At 36.7% G+C, this 7,345-nt stretch overlaps 1 long non-coding RNA gene across 1 annotated transcript; it reads right to left on the minus strand.

The window, feature by feature from the left end:
- LOC110406064 lies at positions 441–5,339 on the minus strand. Its single transcript, XR_002443232.1, has 3 exons — positions 5,102–5,339; positions 1,647–1,709; positions 441–1,371 (listed from the first exon to the last, which is right to left on the minus strand). It is a non-coding gene; the product is annotated as an uncharacterized LOC110406064 (long non-coding RNA).

Consider the following 7,345-nt stretch of genomic DNA (forward strand, 5'->3'; position numbering starts at 1 on the left):
CTGCTACCCCACGGCCCACAGAGCACGTGCACCACAGCACAGCCTAGAGAGGAGAGGATATCAAAGTCATGAATAATTTGATTCCCACATTAATTTCAATTAGTTTATGTTTAGGATCAAATTCTACACTTAGACAAAGCATGTGAAATTCATCCACTGAGCTCTTGACAGAGCCAGCATTTGGCACTGCTTGGACAAAAGTTTATTTATTTCCCTGGGTGTCTTTAAGACTTGGTTTTGGCAAGATCTCCTCTTTATTAGAAGCTTTTTCTGCCCTTTGTGGTTACTTTATCTTTGTTACTTTCTTAACTAGAAATGCTCATTTACATTTTTTATACCTTACTGGGAGTTAGCCAGCAGCTGTGCAAGAAGCAGCCATTTAATGAAAAAAAAAACATCTCGGCAGCCTTTTGAATTATGATGAAACAACGCTGACGAGCTTTATTTTCTATCTTTGAAGCTTTTGCTTCCTTTGACTTACATTTAAATGTGTCTTCATGTATTTAAATACTTTATTTCTCTAGCTACGTAGCACACATAATGCCACGTATGCAAGCACACATCCATGTAGGCAGAAACGTTGACATACACATATTTATCACATTTTAAATGCAATAAGGTATTAACACTGGAGGAATTCTGTGTGCATTATATCAGTTTCCAAAATACCTCTATGTCACCATGCTCTAAACAAAAGAAGAAAAGCTTAAGAGTGGCCCTTTGCCTTCCAAATTACCCAAAAGACCGAATTCTCTCTCGTTACGACAGAAATATATTCTCAAATCTGTATGCAAACACAGGATGCAACTTGTATTAATCGCTGGGCTATACAAAGAACAATATTCCAGCTATCAATTCAATTTTATGACATTGCTTATAGAAAAAGAAATCTTTCCGCACAAATGCAAAGGTCAAATGATATTAATTAATACAGCTGCACAATTCACTGAAATTAAATGGGTATTCTCAAGTAGTTCCTTGATTGAGGGCTAATGCCTCATTAATCTTAAACATACCAACCCGAGAACATCAGTAAAGTCAAGCAGAATTATGACTGACATAACAGCAAACACAGCTTGCTGCTTGCAGAAATTCATGTTAGAAATCCTTCAGAAATATCTTCTGGCACCTTAACAGAATCAGGTACATGTATTATGCACACATGCACACTAAATCTGTAGCTCGTACAGTTCATAATGGAATTATTTGCTGTTTTACTCCTAGATATCAGGGCTGAGAAGTGACTGCTTTGATTTGCCGAAATCCAGCAGAATTCAATTTCCTTCTCATTGTCAGTGCAAATCTTTGTCTATACAACATAAAAAGGGAGGAGAAGCAGAGTGCAGGAAGAGATGATCACCAGTTCAGCATCTGGAACATAATGAGCAGTAAATTCATTTCAGCACAGGGTCCTTGTGAGTCATGTTCTTAATTGGTTAGAAGAGCAGAAACCAGGTACATCAAAAATTATGTTCTGCGCGAATCAGATAAAATTTGCTTTTCAGCTTTCAGCAAGGTGATCAAACCCTATTTTGGCAACCCTACCGAAACTTCCTTTAGTAAGAAGGGGAAACAAAAAGACAGTTTGCACAGATCTGGAAAACATATTACGCTTTATGGATCCAGTGCATACGTGGTATACTCACACTTAAAGAAGTTAAGTAGGTCCTGTTCTGCTAACATTTGCATTAAAAAGCAAGTTACGGTGCCTGCCAACAGAAAACATAATGAAAGAGAATGTATCTGTATCTAGAGTCTGCTATACTATACAGAAATATCCTGAAAATGTCTTTTTCTCTTATCATCTGTCCTATTTGACTTTACAAAATGGCATATCTGGTAATTATTTTTTTATATTGTGGAGAAATTGTATCAATGTATTCATTCCTGAATAATTTCATGGTAGTTTAGCTATACATCTTCAAGTTTGTAGTAGGCATGATGTGGCCACACCCATATCGTCATTAAATATAACTTTCTCACTTCCTTATGAGGAAACTCCTTCAGAAAGATGTCCAAGTTCTTTGTTCATTCAAAATATTCTATGTCTCACAAGTAGATCTTGGGGTAGAAAAAATAGTTATCAGAGATTATAACATTTAGCCTAGAATTCTAGAAAAATAAAGTAAAAAATTATATTTAAAAAAGTAGTAGAATTTCATTAGAAAGTGCTGAAGAACTAATTACATCATTAGCTGTGTTATTATGAAATAATACTCAGTTTAGTACTTATACTAAGGTCTTAAACTGAAACAGAGTATGTCTTTCTTTTTATTGTAGAACAAAATGACCAGAGACTACTGATACCAAAGAACTTACCTTTACAAGCCATTTAGAATTCCCTATTTTTTTTTTACCTTTAACATTTTCCAAAAAGATGATAAGATTTTTATTGGCTCAAATATTTTGAATACCTTTCAAATTAAGTTGTCTCATACTACTGTAATAGACCTCTCCAGAAACCTAAAATAGCATATGACCTTTGAATACAAGCAAAACTACCTATACTTCTAGGATTTCTGCATATTAAAGACACTGATTTTCTAGTGTAACATATAGGTGACAAGTGTGATCAAAAATAATTATTCACTTTAGATTTTTAAGTAATGAATACATTTGAAGAAGACAGTCGTTTATCAAAAATAAAAGAACCATCCTGGAAAATACCATTCTGGTACTCAGTTCTCTTTATCATCTTCTTCTGCTTAGCCCAATAAAATGAGACTTGTACAACTCAAAATTATATTTGTCTTGCAAGATGAACACAGAAATTTTGCCACCTAGTCCAGCAGTCCCGATTCATTGAAATGTGTTAGATGTAAGCAATCTTTGTAACGCTGAAGTTAATCTTGGTCTCCACTATCATGCCCATGAAGATGTTTCTAATGCAGGAAAAGATAATTGAAGCTTAACAACTCCCTGTGAGGACAACTCATAGGGAAATGAGGAGCAAAGGGAGATCCTTGCTCATCTCAGGAGACTGGAGAAAGCCCAGTGAGTAAAGCCATGTGGATTCCATTTTTGTAAACGCAACTGCACTTTGTTACATACAGAAAAGTTCTTGAAAGGGTGGGAAGGCTCTAGGGAAAGGAGAAATAGTATGTCATTGGAAGCTGATAGGGAAGAGTGAAGCGTTAATATTTAAGTAGAAAATTCCTGCTCTAATAATACAGAAAAATCACTTGAATATTCATTTCCTCCTGTCAGATATTTGGTCATGGCTACTGTCATAACACATACCACTTTTCATAGCACCAAATTGTTTCTGTTTATTTTCTATTATCACAGCATACTATAAACGCCTGTGAACACGCTGATTATTCTAGTTTGCAGCATGCAATCACAATTGTTTTTCAAGGTAATATTGGAAAGAAGCCTAAAACAACCATTACAATAATCTCTCATAAATATCAAGAAGATAAATGAATGTAATACTATACACAGAAATCAAGTTTTTACAACTAATTTGAAGGAAGCATACTTCTAGATGAATACTATATTTAGGAACAAAAATTAAAATAGAAATGCACCACAAATATTTTGCATGTTATGGTCGAGTTTTGTGCAAGGAATTTTATGCTTTATCACATCACTTTAAAATACAAGTTATACGTTGGGGGACTGAACCCAGATACAGTCTGTTAGATATATCTAAACAGACAATAGATGTAGTCTGATAGGTAAAACAAGGCTGTTTAGATAGTGCTCTAGACTTAGCTGACTTAAATAACACCCATATACTACCTACCTATGCTGTGTGCTGTAATTAAATACCTAAGACAAAACTTGCTTAGCATCTACAAAGGAGTATGCATTTGATGACTCAGTATGTTCCAGCAATTGAAGCTTGCAAGCTATGTATTTCCCAGTCATTGCACACTCTGAGCTGAATTGCAGGCCGGGAAGATAAGTCATTTTATAAACACATTCAATCAGATTTTGTTCAGTATGCCAGGCAAATTGAAGGTAGACAAATATATTCAGAACAGGCATTTGAAATGAATTTCACACGTGAAATCAATCTAAGAACCAAAAAAAAACCAAAACCCAGCAGTAGTGACTCATCTGAATATCAGAACATCAAGAACTAAGAAAGAGGAAGGCTGGAAATAACTGAATCCTGAGAAGACACGAGAGTACAAACAGCTAAAGGATTACTCCCATCTTGCCTTGCATGTAGGACAAAACAAAACAAAAACTAAAAACCATCAAAGCCTTAAGAGTGCAGATGGACACCTGGGAAGGGGTAAGAAATAGAAGTCTTCGTGGAAATATTTACAATTTTTTTCCACAATGTTTTCCTGTAATTTCCTCAATCAAAGATAAAAAGATTTCAAATAAAGTGAGAGCGAAAACAGATTAGAAAAGTATTCACTATATTTCTAAGATATATAATCATTAAAATACTGCATATAGATGATGTATATTAAATAGCAAGATGGCTTAGATTCCTTTCAGAGGAAAGATTCAGCCTTGCTCTAACACACTTGCCATCTGTTCCATACAACAATCACATCTTCTCCTATCATTAAATGGCAAAAATGACTTTATAATAAAACCTACATAGCAGGCTGACCTGACAGGAAAATGACAAAAAGCCCTCCTAGAAAAAAATGCTTTCATATTGGACAGACCAATCTGCTACCTGGAAAGGTACCTCCTTCACAAATTCAAAAGACGACCTAAAAGGTAAACATAGATTTCCAAAGATGGAGCCTTATTCTAGTTCTAGGGACACAGAACCGTCCTTAGGGTTAAACGATACAGTCGTCCTTGCTAAAATTTTGAGTGTTAGCATGCAGCCCTAAATCCTCTTCCTGTACTCAGGAAAGACGTCTCCTCTAAAAAGGTGAATATTAACTCATACATGTCATTTTTTCAGTTCTTGTGTTGACAGATTTATGAGCCCATTAACTGCAAAGAAAATAACTGAATGTGAAAAAAGCCCGAATACTTTTAGCTGAAAATCATTCTGCTAAATAAAAGTGAGCTCTGACTGACTGACTGAAGCTTGAGATTATGTTATTTCTTTCTGATTTAAAAGAAGGAAAACTGAAAATTACGAAGCAAGGCCAGGCAAAGAAGAGTAATGGAGCCACACCTGCAGACATCTTCATGTAGTAGAGAAGGAAGACATTTCCAGCTCACGGTTACAGTGGGTGACCATGGCCAGCCACGAGATGTCCCCCAGCTGCTCTCTCACTGGCACTGCTCAGCAGGACGGCTGGGGATAGTGGGGACATCTGAGTTACTACATTTGTCTTCCCAGTAACACAGAAGACAAAGAACCCTTTTCCTGGAAATGGCTAATCATCTCCCTGCTGATGTGAAGGAGTGAATGAGCTGCTTATCTTGCTTGGCTAGCAAGCGGCACTTTGCTGAACTTATTTAACTTTCCTTATTTGGATCCACATGTGGGATTTTCTTTGCTCTTGCCCTCCCAGTCCTCTCCCCCATCCTTCTGCAGGGAGTGAGAGAGCAGCTGGGTTGGGGCTGAGGAGCCAGCTGGGGTCAACTCACCCCATGGTTCTGCTCAGATCTCTGAAGAAACAGGTGCTTCTGCCTCACGTCCTGATACCTCATCTTCTTCAATCTCCTACCACCCATCGCTTTTTCATTTTCTTTTTTTGTTTCCCCACACACTTGAGAGCTAGAAAATTCAGCATTGTTAGTTTAAATGCAGGCTAACTTGTGCGGATCTGACCTTCACCATCAATTCACTCACTTATTGTAAATGCAGATTCTCTGTGAAACCATTTATTTTGGTCATTCTTTCTCCTACCCTGCTCTGGCATATTGCTAATGTCCCTCATTCTATTGTTAGCCAGCACAGAGTGCGTCTTTTTTGCATTAAGGAGCTCTTAGGTGGACCTGGCACAATTTTAGCACTGAGCAGCAACATTATTCTCCGAAGTGTTCTTACATTTTCTTTATTTGTCCTTTGTACTTTTTCAAGCAAACAAAGGAACCACAGGGCTGCATGAGGACCTAAATTTTAATTCTTACTCTAAGTTTTTGATTGGCTTTATTCCACTAGAGGAAAGCTCTCAACGTACATACAGAATTAAAATACACAGACTATATATAAAATGTAATACAATAACTGAAATGTGATATTCTTACTTAATATCTTCAGCTACCAGAAGTTCAAAGGCATGCTGTATTTCAACTATAAAATGAAACATCATCTTGTTGAAAGGAAAAACATCCACTGAGATGCAAAATTCCTTTCAGAGTCTTTCTTTTACTACTTCACATTTTTTAATCCAAAACTCAAGGGAAGTACTATCAAATATCAATTTGGTCCACTGAATCAGGTTATCAGCATAACCTAATTTAATCTCTGGCTGATGAGGACATTTCATTGAAAGACCACTGATCTCCAATGGTTTAACTTGGCTTAGTCCATTAAATAAAGAAAATTAACAGATCATATTTCAGGATGTTTCTAAAATATCTTCATTAAAATAATTTTTTAAAACCCTATTTGATTTGAATATTAAGGAATATTTTACAATTTGAATGACTTTATAGGGATAGTCTTTATCCAAGAGTCTTTATCCACACTAAACTTAGTGTGAAAATAATGCCTATCCAAGCTATAATATTCTTAAGAGCCCCAAAAACAGCCATCACAGATTGGTGCAGTCTCATGGGTTTTTTAATGCTGACTCTGAAGTCTATTTCTCCTGATGCTGACATAATTCTGTGTTTGACTATTTTTACAAAACTCTAGAACAAAAGATATATAAGTTGCCATGAAAGTAATGCCTCATATTTATTTCCATGGAAACCACAACAGAAACAAAAAGCACAATAGCACTAGTTGACAGAGCAAATTCTCAGCTACAAACCACTCTTTTTCAACACAGTCACCAGCATTAGCTGTGTATTTTCTCCAGTGATGAACAGAAGCCTGCATACCACCCTTATAAATCTGCACCTGCTGAGGTGTCCCAATGTCACCACTGCTGAAGCACACCACCGCCATGTCACTGTGCTCACATCCACTGTTTGGTCTCCATAAGTGTTCAGCAAGCATCACTGTCAGTGGGTTCCATTTTTTCCCCATGGAGGAATTTGATGACATACCTTTGCTTCATACACAGTTCCATGCCAGACATCATTCTGCCAGAGTGCCCCTCTGCTGCCATCCATCACACAGCACCAAAATGTAATGGAACACTGATAGGAAGGTTCAACCTCTACTGCCACCCCACCAACATCCATCTCTGATGTCATGGGCCAACACAATAAAATAGAAGATGTTACTTTTGGAGCAGCCCGCCTACAATAATCTGTGTGCACTGTAATGTGCACAATCTTATTTTACATATGAGCACAG

Source organism: Numida meleagris, chromosome 13 (assembly GCF_002078875.1).
Source record: "Numida meleagris isolate 19003 breed g44 Domestic line chromosome 13, NumMel1.0, whole genome shotgun sequence".
Taxonomy (NCBI): Eukaryota; Metazoa; Chordata; class Aves; order Galliformes; family Numididae; genus Numida; species Numida meleagris.